This window comes from Mastigoproctus giganteus, chromosome 9 (assembly GCF_048544385.1).
Source record: "Mastigoproctus giganteus isolate SK-2022 chromosome 9, ASM4854438v1, whole genome shotgun sequence".
Taxonomy (NCBI): Eukaryota; Metazoa; Arthropoda; class Arachnida; order Uropygi; family Thelyphonidae; genus Mastigoproctus; species Mastigoproctus giganteus.
In genome coordinates, this window is record NC_143583.1 from 25,620,831 (window position 1) to 25,637,119 (window position 16,289).

The 16,289-nt window shown below is 37.3% G+C and overlaps 1 protein-coding gene across 1 annotated transcript in view; it reads right to left on the reverse strand.

The window, feature by feature from the left end:
• LOC150080108 (ubiquitin carboxyl-terminal hydrolase 25-like) overlaps positions 1–9,236 on the reverse strand; it is a 364,983-nt gene extending 355,747 nt beyond the window's left edge. Inside the window, exon 1 of the mRNA XM_090381833.1 lies at positions 9,059–9,236. The gene's annotated coding sequence lies outside the window, so the exon portion shown is untranslated. The remainder of the gene's footprint in view (positions 1–9,058) is intronic.
• Positions 9,237–16,289: the final 7,053 nt, after the last annotated feature.

Consider the following 16,289-nt stretch of genomic DNA (forward strand, 5'->3'; position numbering starts at 1 on the left):
CTTGTTTAGATGATCCTGCGATGCTTCTTTAACCAGTGCCTCCATTAATTTCCTTGAAACAGAAGTTAAACTAACAGGTCTGTAATTACCTGTGTCTCCCTTTGATCCTCCTTTGTGGATTGGGTTCACATGTGCACATTTCCAGTCCATGGGGACCTCCCCTGAGTCCAAGGAAGCTGTCATAATAATGGCTAAGGGTTTGCTTACTTCCTTTGGTGCCTCTTTTAATATAACTGGATAGATTCCATTCACCCCAGGTGCCTTATTTATGATTATTGATTTGTGGATTTATTGGATGATTGTTTTCTGCAGCAGCATGTTCGAGAGGCAACCAGAGAAAGTAACACTCTTGATCTGGTTATCAGCAGTGATCATTCGTGTATTAAGAATTTGCAGATAAAGGAACCACTAGGTGGCAGTGATCACAGTGTGCTGAAGTGGGATTTACTCAAAGAGGTAACTACCGTCAGGGGTAAAGGAAAGGGTTTTTGCTTCCGTAAAGGGGAGTACAGTGGTCTCAGACAGTTTTTAAATTCTGTACAGTGGGATCAACTGATGATGTTACAAACAGTAAATTCTAAGTGGGAAGCATTCAAAGAATTAATCGTGGAAGCTACTAGACTTTATATACCGATTAAGAAATATCGTTCAAGGTTTAGGCCTAAATGGTTATCAAATGAACTATTGAGACTCGTGACAGAGAAGAAAAATGCATGGGATGCATATAAATTATCAGGTGACGCAGAAGCCTGTGGCAGATATAAGCTAGTCTGTAATCAGGTCACAAAGGAGGTTCGGCAGGCGAAGGCGGATTACGAGAAATCTTTGGCAAAAGATGCTAAGAAAAACAGCAAGGATTTCTTTACTTATATAAACTCTAAAAGGAAGGGGATGAATATGATTGGTCCACTTGACATCGATGGTTCGACTGTTGATGATCCTGCTCAGATAGCAAACAAACTGAATGAGTATTTTGCATCTACATTAACACGTGAGGAATTATTACAATTTGAAAATGGAAGAAGGTTATCAAATTGTAGCAGTGTGCTTAATGATTTTATAATAACTGAGAGCAAAGTGGAGGAGAAATTGTTGAAGTTAAACATAAGAAAGGCACCTGGGGTGGATGGGATCTATCCAGTTATTTTAAAGGAGGCGGCAAAGCAACTAAGCAAACCCTTAGCCATAATTATGAGAGCATCCTTGGACTCAGGGGAGGTTCCCACGGACTGGAGATGTGCAAATGTGTCCCCAATTCACAAAGGTGGATCGAAGGGTGACACGAGTAATTACAGACCAGTTAGTTTAACTTCTGTTCCGGGTAAAATAATGGAGTCGCTGGTTAAAGATGCATTGCAGGATCATCTAGACAAGACTGCAGCAATAATTCAAACACAGCATGGGTTTGTTAAGGGAAAGTCTTGTCTGACAAATTTGATTGGTTATTATGATGTGGTCACAAAGGAACTGGATGCTAAAAATAATTTTGATATCATATACTTGGATTTCAGGAAAGCTTTTGACACTGTTGCGCATGGAAGACTACTGTACAAATTGGAGCAGAATGGTATTAAGGGTAAGTTGCTACAATGGATAAAAGGATGGTTAAGTGGGAGAAGACAGAGGGTGGTAGTCAATGGGTGCTGCTCTTCGTGGACTAATGTTATTAGAGGAGTCCCACAGGGTTCGGTGTTGGGTCCACTGTTGTTTTGTGTATTTATCAATGATATTGATGAAGGTATATCAGGCTTAATGTCGAAGTTTGCAGATGACACAAAGGTTGGCAGGGTTGTTAATGACAGTAATGGCAGTGTGCTACTGCAACAGGATCTAGATAATTTGGACAGATGGGCTAAGAAGTGGCAACTGAAGTTCAACCTTGACAAATGCAAAGTACTGCATATAGGTAGGAGTAACCCCAGAGAAACGTACCAACTGTGTGGTACTACACTTAAGGTGGTAGAAAATGAAAAAGACCTGGGAGTAATTGTGCAGTCAGATATGAAGTTTTCTGAGCAGTGCAGACAGGCTGCTAGGGCGGGTCATGGGGTTTTGTCAATGATATATAGGAATTTTGCTAGCAGGGAAAAGGAGGTGATTGTCCCTCTGTATAAGGCAATGGTCAGGCCACGCCTTGAGTACTGCGTACAGGTCTGGAGGCCTCATTTTAGGAAGGATGTAGATTTGCTTCAGCGTGTACAGAGAAGAGCAACACGATTGGTGAGGGGAATGAAGGGATTCTCTTACCAAGAGAGGCTTAAGTTCTGCAAATTGCAGTGGCTGGAGACTAGGCACCTGCGTGGTGATCTGATTGAGGTCTATAAGGCCTTGAATGGGTTGAGCACGCTGAATTCTGATGGGATCCTTCCACTTGTTCAGATTACCAACCTACAGGGACATAAGTTCAAATTAAGAAAGGACAGATGTAGAATAGATGTGCGGAAATTTGCCTTTAGCCAGAGGGTGGTTAATTGCTGGAACAAACTTCCATCTGTCGTTGTGGAAGTTGATAGGTTAAATAAATTTAAGGAGGAACTGGACAGGCACTTGGAGGGAATGGTGTGATTTTTTTTTTTTTTTTTTTGGCTGATGCTGCATAAGCTCCTACACTTGCTTTCTTGCATCATGTGCCACTACTACTACTACTACTACTATTATCTTCAACAATTTCTCCTCCACTTTACTCTCAGTTATTATAAGATTATCTAGCTTACTCCCAGAGTTTAATACACCTCTAGCATACCTCTCCCTCAATATCTCCTCATGTGAATGTAGATGAAAAATATTCATTTAGTTTGTTAGCTACCTGAGCAGGATCATCAACAGTGAACCATCGATATCTAGTGGACCAATCTGATTCATCCCCTTCCTTCTATAGTTTACATAAGTAAAGAATTCTTTGCTGTTTTTCTTTGCATCCAAAGATTTCTGTTAATCTGCCTTTGCCTGCCTACTTAACCTCTGTTGTGACTTGGTTACAGACCAGCTTATATCTATCATAGGCTTTTGTGTCACCTGTTAATTTATATGTATCCCATGCATTTTTCTTCTCTGTCACGTGTCTAATTAGTTCATCTGACATCCATTTAGGCCTAAATCTTGAACAGTATTTCTTACTTGGAATGAAAAGCCTAGTAGCTTCCAAGATTATTTCTTTGAATGCTTCCCATTTTGAATCTGCTGTTGGTAACATCATCAAGTTGGTCCCACTGTATAGAATTTAAATACTGTCTCAAACCACCATAGTCAACTTTATGAAAGCAAAAACCCTTCCCTTCACCCCTGATGGTAGTTACCTCTGAGTAAATCCCACTTCAGCACACTGTGATCACTGCCACCTAGTGGTTCCTTTATCTGCAGATTCTTAATGCACGAAGAATCACTACTGATAATCAGATCAAGAGTATTACTCCCTCTAGTTCCCTCCCAAACATGCTGCTGTAGAAAACAATCATCCAATCATCCACAAAAGTCTTGCTTTTGTGTGAGTGACCAATCCACAAATTCCAGTCAATCTCTGGGAAATTAAAATCCCCCATTATAAGACACACTGATTTACTGGCCCATTCTATTTCATTGCACAACTGCTCATTATACTCATCAGATTCATTAGGTCTATAACACACACCTACTCTCAATTTTCCTTTCCCAGTGCTTATGTCACACTAAACAGACTCAGCATTGCATTGTTCACCAACATCAGTTGGATACACTTCCTTAGATTTTGTGTTTCTTAACTAACAGTACAGCAGGCTCCTGTTATAACGCGGTTCGCTTTACGCTGATTCGCTATAAAGCGGTTCTTGTATTATAATCCGTATCTGACTATAACGCTGTCACAGATCACTAGAACGCTCTTTTACAGATTGCTGCATTTTTGGCATATTTAACAAAATCGTTTCATTTGACGATTTTGTTAAATATGCCAAATGCCAATCAAAATCGTTGATTGCTTGAAAATGAATATAAAAATACGGTTAAAACGTTACCCACGCCGACTTGAGAAATTTTCCCACGCTCAGTGAAATTTTCTCGCACGCTAATTTAATTGCAGTACAGTCACTTATTACATAGTTCCGAGATCAACATTTTAAAAAATGATCAAGTATATTGCTTGTAATATTTGCATTATATGCAGTTATCCAAAGTCTAGTCATCACTCAGTACAGTATTAGACATCGAGTGTGCGTAACGGACAGTTTAAATAAACATTGGATCGTAATTAATGCAACCAACGCAATTACATTTTCGAAGAGTTAATAAAAATTTTTAAAAAAATTAAAAAAAAAAAAAAAAAAAAAGATTAGCCTATATGATGATCTGAAGAAAACTCACCTAAAAAAAAAAAAAAAATTGGAACCATTTAAAACTAGTAAGGGCTGATTGAATAGATTTAAAATCCATCAAGTGCAGATCAAGGAGCCGAAACTTTCAAAAAAGAACTTGTTAAAATTATTGAAGAGGGGTATTGTGTGTTATACTTCTCAACAAGTTTTTAACATAGATGAAGCAAGACTTTTGTGGAAACGAATGCATAAAAGAAGTTTCATACTGAAAGAAGAAAAAAACATGCCACGTTTAAAAGCGAAGAAGGATCGGTTGACTTTACTGTTGTAACGCTGTGGGGGATTTAAAATTAATACCCCTTTTAGTTTATTTGGAAGAGAGCCAAAGTTCAACCCAAAATTGACAGATTTTTCATGATTAAATTCATCAATTAAATTAAATCCATTTAGATCAATTAAATTCATGATTTTAATTGGAATTTTAAGTTTAATTTTGATACTTAAGTAGTTACCACATAATTATATACGTATGTAATGCAGAATATTTATATGTACAAATATTTGAATATTAAATATTTTTACCGACATTTGTGCATCTTTTCACTACCGTTTATTATTGATTAGGAAATATCCTATGGCACCGACCACAACTCACAAATACATACGCTACCTTATGGGAATGCGGTGCTCGCTTAGCATGGATTCACTTAGCGCTCGTTTTTCCGGAACGAATTATCAGCGTTAAGCGGGGGTCACTTGTATAACCCCTCCTCCCTTTCTGTCCTGTCTATCCTTTCTCTACACAATGTACTCCCCAAATTGCAATTCTGCACTGTTTATGTCTGTGTGACACCATGTCTCTTATATCCCAACAATATCTGCCTTTGATGTCTTGACTAGCACTTCAAGCTCATCAAATTTATTAACTATACTCCTAGCATTGGTGTACACACAAGTATACATGCACCTGTTTCTACTCTTTGTTACCCTAACACAGCCTGTGTATTTAATTGTTCCACTACAATTCCCAGCAGTCCTGGAAATCCCCATTGCCTTGCTTTCCAGGCTGCTGCTCTATTGCATTTCAATGGAATCAGTGCAAGAATCACTTTCACCTCTGCCAGCGGCTACTGTTAATCTATTAGTCCATGTATCCCCCCCCCAAGGTAACAGTGTTCAACCCACCTAACTCTGCCTCGAGTAACAAAACTTATGTTCTAATACTTTTTGTGTTTGAGATTTTCATAAAAATTATTTTCTGAAAAGAATTTATTCCTATATAAAAAAAAAAAAAAAAAAGGAGATTACAAGAAGCCTTTGGATAAAAATACAAAGAATTCTTTGCTTATGTTAACAATAAAAGGAATGGTGTCTGTAGTAATGGTGGTACATATGCAGCAGTAGTATATGTAGAAAGAATGTGTATCTACTCTTTACAAAAAAAAAAAAATAAAAAAAAATTGGTTGATAGATTTTTTTTTTTAACATTGGTAATCAGTTACGACAGTTTGAATACTCCTGATTTAGACCACTACACAGAGGATTACATGCTACTTTTCATCCCCCTCATGTTTCTTAAATATTTTGATAGAGGGAGTCCTCTGATCTTGTCACATTCTGCAAAGTGTTTCACAGTCATTAGTCATCTCGCCCAAATAGAATACATTCGATTTCCCAATGGATTGCCCCTGTACCAACTCATTTTCACTACATAAACATTTGGGAATGCCACTACAACTGGATTGATGTGGGTAGCCAACTCCCTTCACATTAACCTATATATAACCAGCATGAGAGAAGAAATATTTTTGGTGGGTGATCTTCCCACACACACTTTAAAATGTTATATTTATTTCCCAACTTCCTTCCTTCAATTTATTAAAACTACGTACTTCCAGAACTCCAGATGGAAGTTTGTTCCAATGGCCAATTACTCTGACCAAAAGCAAATTTTTTGCACACCTATCTTTGTGCATTAGTATGCACATACTAACTCTAAATTAATTAACAAAATCTTTTCTTTTTTGAGATTTAACAGAACTGGAGCTCATTATGAAGCTCACAGTGGATGTTAAAAGCATTTTGACTGTTTAAAGTATTATAAGGTTTGCTGAGAGAGAGAGAGAGAGAAGAGGAGCATAATTCAGCCAGTGCATACAGGGGAATTATCGACTTAAGAAACCAAGGTGTATTCTGCTTTTTTTTAAAGAGGTAAATGTATATAGATTAGTTACATCTCTAGTTACAACTATCTTCTTCTGCACATCCTATTTGAACACACAAAACAGCAAAATGGTCATAAAAAGAATTTTTTTTTTTCCCAGTGAAATTAGAAGCATTAAAATAATTTGATGGATATGAACATAAGACTGATACAGATCAAGCACTTAACTTGAAATGAAATGCAGCAATAATAATGTTTGAATGATGACAACAGTAAAGAATTTGCTTATATGTACTATCAATTGCTGCCAGAATCACAAAACAGATGGCAAAACTACATTATGGTTGATATGTAAAGGCCTGAGTGTATGAATTGAGGATTAAGAATTCCTATAAAATAACAACTTGATTGCAGGGTTCAAAAGCTTTACATTTCACCATATTCATTATGGAATACTATGTTAACTAAACACCAGGGTATCCAATTAACCTGTATGCTCTGTTTAGTAATATCTGGATTGTGTTTTTTCTACAGCCAAATATCATTTCACTATCACAACTAACAGATTGGAAAGTGACCACCATGTTCAAGGTTTTATTACCTCTGTGGAACTTTAGGTAAGCCAGCTAAACATTTACACAGCTGACAGCACATAAATTATACACAAATATAGCACCACAGAGTAACACATTCTCTATTTATAATTATTTAAAATTAAAAAACCTGGTTTCAGTTGTTTTCTGTGATTTGTACTTGCTGAGAAAGTAACTGGAAGATTAACTGTATTTATATTCTGCTTTTTTTAATGTAATGTAGACTAACCTAATCATTATTTAGTAAGGTTAAGTTACTATTAAGCTTATAACAATTAAGATCACCAAGATCAATTAATTGTTTTATTACATTATATTAAAAATTCAAAATAGAGTTTAAATTCAATATTATTGAAATGATAAACTTTTAAATATGGCTGTTATGCTCATGGTATCTTGTCAATGATATACAGGAATTTTTCTAGCAGAGATAAGGAGATGATTATCCCTTTGTATAAGGCAATGGTCAGGCCACATCTTGAGTACTGTATACAGGTCTGGAGGCCTCATTTTAAGAAGGATGTAGAGCTGCTGGAACAAGTACAGAGAAGGGCAACAAGATTAGTGAATGAACAAAGGGTTGCTCTTACAAAGAAAGGTTTAAGTTTTGCGAATTACGGTGTCTGGAGACTAGGTACTTGTGAAGTGATCTGATTGAGGTGTATAAAGCCTTGAACGGTTTGAGCATGCTCAATGCTGATGGGATTCTTCCTCTTGCTTAGAATATTCGCCTGAGAGCATAAATTCAAACTGAGGAAAGACAGTTGTAAGACAGATGTGCAGAAGTTTGCCGCCAGCAGGTGGTTGATTGCTGGAATAAACTTCCATCTGTCATAGAAGTTGAGAGGTTAAGTAGGTTCAAGGCAAAACTAGACAAACTTTTGGAGCGAGTGGATGGGCGAAATGAGGTTTTTTTTTTTTTTTTTGGCTGATGCTATATAAGCCTGATTTCTTGCATCATGTGCAAGAAATAACGCTAAAAACAAAAGGGCTATAAAACTGGAGCTCAATGACTTCCACACATGCCAAAGGGTTAAAAATAAGTTGGCAAGGTTAAAAAGCATGTAAATGAAATTATCTGTCATTTCATATTCTCATTAATAATGAAAAAATAGTAAAATAATTTTCTTTAATAATAATGCCAAGTTAAATATGCAAAGTTGAAAGACAATGTGATTTTAATGGTTTTGCTTGAGATACTAGTTATATGGATCAGCATCTATAAAGTATTTATATGAGCAGATCACTTAGAACAATTACAATCTTTTCCCAAGTATTTCATGACCCATTACAATAGTTTGCTGATGACAATATTCAGTTTTGGTGACTGCAATGATAAAAATTTCCACCTCTGAAGAATGTCTTTCACATCACTTCTTTAAATTAAAAAAATAAAAAAAAACTGCTATGAGGTGTGCCCTCAGTGAACTTAAATATGATTTTTTTTCTTCTTCTAAGGGCTTACGTAAATTCTTTTTAATATCAAATACCTTTAGGAAATAATATTTAAACAAAGTAAAAGTTATTCAAATTGCTATACAATTAAAATCCCAAGCACAAGAAAGGCAACACTCAAAACCAAGCCTAAAGTTTTCCCACAACCATGCTGAATTAATGAAGTGAATATTCTTTGAAATTTCCGTACACATTTTGTAGATGTTAAAAAACAAACTACTGCAACTAACCGTTAATGCACATATACGATTATTGCTATTTGCAGAGCGAGTGCAGATCTCCACTAAATATTCGAAACTATGAGTAATACTTTATGCTCTTCACTAAACGTTTCATATTTCATCCAACACGAGGTGAACCTGAATGTGATGCTGATGCAAATATCGCACATTCTAAATTCCACTGCAAATTCAACTTTTCTTTAGGTTTAAGGCACTTCCTGAGTTTGTATATAAAACATTCAGCAAGAAACCGGTTGATTAAACAAATAATTTCAATGAATTAGTAAGACTAAAAGAGATATGCATTTTAGCCTAATAAATTACATAAGCCACACCTACCACGTATCAGGAATAAAGCGAGAATAAAATGGCATTGCCCCTTGAACTAATCAGTAGTTCTCTTGCACAATAAATATAACACTGTAGAAAATCACATGCTGGCTTTTATATCCAAAATCTTTTTACAAACATCGTGATAACATATTCCTTACAGCTAAATACTAGCCGCTCCCAACTACTTCAAGTCTCCATATTTAATTTCTATTTTATACGGCAATAGAGGGCAGAATTGTATTTTGCTGGGTCGGAAACTAAGAGAGAGAAAAGAAAAAAAAAAACAAACTTTTCATTCTAAATAAAAATAAATAGGTATTATCTTCCAACCATATTTGGAATTCGTTCGACTTTACCTAGAGAAGCAATATAGCTGCTATGACTAATACAGTATTAACAAAGGCAGAAGCGCCTTTCCATAAGGGTTAAACAAGAAAAACTTCAAATTTTTTTTTTTTTAAATTATGGTAATGGCCTACAGTATAAAAGAGAAGCCAATATAGAAGAGTCCAATGCACACGTATTTAAAATTAAAGATGCCAGCATTTCATGACCCATTACAACACAAGTTAGAAGACGTTCCAGTGTGTAGAGATTGAGATTCAAAAAACAAAAATTAAAGTGATATTTAAATGAAGAAGTAAAGTTGCAATTACAGAAGCCAATTCAGAAGAATAGTGCCCATAAAATTATCTATACAAAAGGCACAAATTGAAACAGAACATAAAAATATCCTGTTATAAATGACTATTAATTCAACTAACTTCCCTCTTTTGAATGGAGTCTATAAGCCTGAGAGAGATTTTCGGGGCACCGGCCCAGATGTGGTGAAAATATTCCATGATAAGGGAGGATTTGCCAACTGCTGTTTAGAAGAAAAGTAATGCTCAGAGCGAAAGAGAAAACAAAGTTTTTTCAGATGTAGAGGAAGCAAAATTTCTGATGTGCATATACCAAGAGAAATTAGAAGTCAGGGTAATACAGAATAGAGATATATGATCTTGCGTAGAAATCAGAGTATCATTGAAGATAAACATACGAGCACAAAAATACTTTTTCTGATATTAAGACAGGAACTGGTTTTCGAAGAATTTAAATTACCTAAGTTACCTATGCACCACTGCCGTTTTGCCTGGAGATAAGCATTTAAAGAATTGGTAGTGGATATTCGAAAACCTGAAGTTGTTTGTGCAGGGCAAGGTTCTGGAAGGTGGAATACAATCTGCTATCATTAACAAAACTATGGATAGGATTTCAAAGGAAGAAGGTAAAAGTAGAAAAGACTTAGAGGAAAAAACAGAACTTGGTGAACACAGTGTCAGTTTAAGGGCACAAAAGGTGATATTGTAGTACACATTGGCACTAATGACATTAAGTGTAACAGATCTGCAGATATACTTAACAATAACAATCATTGTTGAAAAAAAATGGACAGGGACCGTCTCCTACCTGGGAAGTGGTAAAAAAAGGCACCGTGCAAGAGAGCACTGATGTAGGATACCAAAAGGCCTCTAGTGTTGTCAATCCAGTTGGTAAAATCCAAATTAGTGGTTATCGATTTCAGCAAGTTTGTCTGGAGGGGATCAAAAATTGTCCTTCTTACAGTTCTGTTATTACAAATGTTCTGTTTTACTAATGGGCATCTTGGTTTACTGTTGTGGATCATCTTGTTCAAGTGTGCCTTTGTTATGCCAGGCGGATTCTTCGTCTTGTAAAGAGATCCTTTGCAAAGCAAGAGAAGGCACAGTATTCATCCTGTGTGTCTAAGAGGTGAGATTCTTGATCCTTCGGAATATATCTGATCTTCGTAATGAAGATACAGTGAAGGTCCTCATATAGCTGGCAGTCGTAGACAAGGTGATGCTAGCTCTCAAGCCCCCTCCAGGTTCGGTCCTCTGTGGTGCCGAGAGCGGCGAGTTTAGCATTTATAGAACCGTCACCACTAAGTAAAAACGTTGTGTATAGGCCTAGTGAGAACCATGGTGGGGGTCTGGGGTCTATTGACATCTGGTAGGAATTTTCTGGTGATCTCTCCCTTGGTCGAGTTTAACCACCTGGTTTGCCATTCTTGCTGCAGATGGGCACGGAGGCAATATTTTTCGGCTGTCTATACCTTGTGGTAGTCAGCTTTTTCAGTAGACATGATACCTTCTGGGTCCCTGGTGGTGGTGACCACTTCCCCCTGGGGAGCTTATTGCACTCACTCTAAGGCCTTGAATGGGTTGAGCACGCTGAATTCTGATGGGATCCTTCACTTCTCCGGATTACGAACCTAAGGGGGCATAAATTCAAATTAAGAAAAGACAGATGTAGAATAGATGTGTGGAATTTTGCCTTTAGCCAGCGGGTGGTTAATTGCTGGAACAATTAACTTCCATCTGTCGTTGTGGAAGTTAATAGGTTGAATAAATTTAAGCAGGAACTGGACAGGCATTTGGAGGGAATGGTGTGATTTTTTTTTTTTTTTTGGCTGATGCTGCATAAGCTTATACACATGCTTTCTTGCATCACATGCCACTACTACTACTACTACTACTACTACTACTACTACTCTGGCGGGTGCGAGATTTTCGGTGGAAATAACACCAGTACAAGAGGACTGTTGACCCAGAAGCAGTGCAAGGGATGGGCACCAGGCAGCGGCTGCCCATACGTTGGCTGCACCCAGGTGGCATAATATTCTGACACAAACAAAACAACACACATACACTGACACTTTTCAGACCCATTACTGCACCATAACAGATTACAAAGGTGGAGTTGGACTAAGGCCTAGGAGCCACCCCGATATAAGAACACACATGCAAACACACACAGTACCTTGATTACCATTATATAGAATGGATATATATATATATATATATATATATATATATATATGATAATGTCTATAAAACTGAATATAATCTTGTATATAAATTGTTTATATCGTGAGAATGTACATAAAATGGAATGGAATGGAAATGACAGAGTAAATAACTATAATACTGATGTACCTGATCTGCCTCCACAGGGCAGAGTGTGGACAATGTTGGAACCGATTAGCGGCCCAGCGGCTAAATGACAAGAGGAACAACGGTACACGACACGACACTACACATATACAAAATACATACACTTTTAAATCTCTGGCATTGACAGTGTTCTGTTCCACACTCACAATGTATACTAGGCAGAGATGGGGATTTTCCCTTTGACACTAAACACACTCTACACTCTACTAAGTGAAGAAACACACAGTTGGTATGTTCCTCGAGGGTTACTTCTAGCCATATGCAGTACTTTGCATTTGTATTTGTTAAACTTCAATTCCCACTTCTACGCCCATCTGCCCAAATTTTCTAGATCCTGTTGCAGAAGCACACTGCCATTACTGTCATTAACAATTCTGCCAACCTTTGTGTCATCTGCAAACTTGGACATTAAACCAGATATACCTTCATCAATATAATTGATAAATACAAAACAACAGTGGACCCCACACGGAATCCTGTGGGATTCCATTAATAACATTAGTCAACGAAGAGCAGCGCCCATTAATTAATACCACCCTGTCTTGTCCCGCTCAACCATCCTTTTATCCATGGTAGAAACTTACACTTAATACCATTCTGCTCCAATTTTTACAGTAGTCTTCCATGCACAACAGTGTCAAAAGCTTTCTTGAAATCCAAGTATATGATATCAAAATTATTTTTTGCATCCAGTTCCTTTGTAACCACATCATAATATCCTATCAAATTTTCCAGACAAGACTTTCCCTTAACAAACCCATGCTGTGTCTGAATTATTGTTGAAGTCTTGTCTAGATGATCCTGCAATGCATCTTTAACTAGTGACTCCATTATTTTACCCGGAACAGAAGATAAACTAACTGGTCTCTATTTACCCGTGTCACCCTTCGAACCACCTTTGTGAATTATGGATACATTTGCACATCTCCAGTTGAAAGTGAATCTTGTACTGCTTCTATTGGATTGAGCAGCAGCCTGGAAAACAAGGTCTGTGGATTTCAAGGACAGTTGGGACCAATCGCGGCACAACTAATTGCATGGGCTCTGTTAGGTTAACTAAGGGTGACAGGTGCATTCATAATTGCATGAACACCAATGCTAGGAGTTTAGTAAATAAATTTCATGAATTTGAGGTGATGATCAAAAGAACAGAGGCAGATATTGTTGAGCTATCAGAAATATAGTCACACATATATAAGGAATACAGAACGGAAATTTGGGGCATACGATGTATACAGAAAGGATAGAGATGATAGGAAGATAGAATGGATTATGCTATTAGTTAAGAAACACATAAAAGCTAAGGAAGTGCATCCAATTGATAGGGGCGGACAGTGCTATTTTGAGTCAATTTGATGTGATATAAGCACTGAGAAAGCAAACTTGAGAGTACGAATGTATTATAGGCCAAAAGACTCTGATGAGTACCATGAACAACTGTACAGAGAACTGAAGTGGACCAGTAAATCAGATTGTCTTGTAATGGGAGATTTCATCTTACCATATAATGACTGGAACTTGTAGATAGGTAACTAGCACACTGGCAAGTCTTTTGCGAATGTAATAGATGATTGTTTTGTACAGCAGCATGTTCGAGAGGCAACCAGAGGGAGAAATCTCTCTTAATTTTAACATAATCAGACCTCTACTTATGGTTCTGAGGTTCAAATTCCAATGAAACAATTTACAATTTGAAGAGAGCTCACACCGGCACTGCCTATATTTGAAGACACTACCAAGGTTTTCCAAGAATTAAATGAATGTGCCTTTTCATTCTAAAACTATCTTCTGCTAGAGTAGGAGGGTGCGGCCCGCAAAAATTACGATAAGAAAAGTTTTCGAAGTATTTTGCTATGGAGAACAGTATGTGTTTTTGCAAAGACATTACAGGACTTGCCAAAGAGAAATAGGTGAGTGCATAAGTCAAATGAATGGCGTTTTTTCGTAGATGACTTTATGGCGTTTATTCATAGATGAATTTATGGCGTTTATTCCTAGATTAATTTATGACGTTTATTCGTAGATGACTTTATGGCGTTTATTTATAGATCAGGGTATAGCTTCTTAAAATGGAAAGTGGAATGCAATGTGCTATCATCAGCAAAATTATAAATAGGATTTCCAGTCAATGGAAGAAAGCTACGGAGGACAGTATGTGTTTATTTTCCTACAGAGTACAGTATGTGTTTTTGCAAAGACATTACAGGACTTCTGAAAGAACTAGGTGCGTGCATAAGTCAAATGAATGGCGTTTATTCGTAGACGACTTTATGGTGTTTATTTATAGAGCAGGGCAAGTTTTCTCAAAATGGAAAGTGGAATGCAATTTGCTATCATCGGCAAAACTATGGATAGGAATTCCAGTCATTGGAAGAAGGTCATTAATATACAAGAGGAAATGAGTGGGAGAAGAATTGAACCTTGGGGGACACCAGCATTAGGGGAGAAGTTAGAAGACAGAGAGCCATCTACCATCACCCTCAGTGAGCGATCACAGAGAAAACTGGAAAACCAATTACAAAAAACAGTTCGCAAACCATAAGATGGAAGCTTGTTTAAAAGACTTTTATGCGAAACAAGATCGAGAGCCTGTAAGATATCAAGAGCAACTGCTGGTATTTCATCGAACCTTTCCATTGAATTAGTCCATAAATGGGTAACAGAAGCCAGAATATCACCAGTGGATCGAAAGTGACGGAATCCATACTGGCGATCGTTGATCAGACGAAAGGCTTCTAGATGGTTTAAGAGATAGCGGTTAATTGATTTCTCCATTATTTTAGAAAGAGTAGAAGTAATTGCAATGGGGCAATCATTGGATGGGAGGGATTTATCACCCTTTTTAGGAATTGGCTGGATATGAGCAAATTTGCAGGCTGAAGGAAAAAAAACTTTGGGGTAAGAAAGTGAGAAAAGGCGTTACAGAACAGGTGTAAGTTCCGTAGCTCAGGTTTTGAGAAGAAGTGGAGAAATGCCATTGGGACCTGGAGCTTTCTTAACATAAAGATTCATCAAAATCCTTCTGACATCCTTTTGACGGAAGATCACAGGAAGCATTGAATGGAGCGTGCCGGGAATGGTGGGAGGTGTTTTACCAAGATCATTAATACATGAGTTGGAAGAAAAATGGTGCGCTAGCAGATCAGCTTTATCCTTGGCTGAAGTGACAACAGCCTGTCCAAAGGGACAGGCTAAGAGTAGGTGTACGCAGAATTAGAAACAAGCCAATTACGATATACAATGTTCTTCTCCTGAATGGCCGTAGCACATTTATTGGAAAACCGAGATTTTAAATGGGAGTGCAGGATAAAAGATTCCATTCCTGCAAGAATAAATTCGCTGACACGAACTGAGCAAACGTTGACATCAGAGTTTTCAAAAAGTAATCCGACCAAGGAAAAGAAGAAAAGGAATCACGCAGGTCATCCCATTTTGCATTCTTGTAAAGCCAAAGAATACGAGGTTGGGAACAGCCATGAGATAAAGGCTCCATTGGACAAGAGACAATCACTAATTTGTGATCTGAGGTGGCTAAAGAACTTCGACCGTGTTCTTAGAAGGGTTGTTTGTGAGAAAAGGATCAAGCGGTTAGGATTGTCCGATATTCTTGTAGGTAAATGAACAATCTGTACAAGATCATTAGTAATTCCAAAAGCTTCAGCATCTAGACCAACTAGGTCGTTGTGACCAGAAAACAGAAGCCAGCTGGAGTTGTGAACATTAAACTCACCAAGGAAAATTACCCCACTGTTAGGAAAGTCGGACTGGAGAAAGTCAAGTTGCAAAGAGAGGAAGTCAAAGAGCTTCCAATAATTAATGGAGTTGGGAGAACGGTAGAGACAACAGGTAAATTTGACACAATGAGGTAGAGAGATTTTAAGCCAGAGAAGATCGAAAGGAGGAGATTCCAAATTACAAAGCCTCTGACAGGGAATATCGGTACGGATATATGCACAAGTGCCACCTTTGATGCGAAGGGTATCATACAGCGAATAATTTGGGCAACTAAGATGAGCAGTAGTTTATTCAACTGATAACTGAAATTCTGTCAGAAAAAATACATGGAAGTGGAAATGGACATCGTTGAGACTAGAATTGACACCACATATATTTGTGAAATGAATTAGTTAGTGTTTGGGAAGTTAGATCTTTTCGCATAGAAGATTACTCTATTAGTTTGACAATTCATATTGTATTCAATAGTAATAAAAGCGGACGGTACA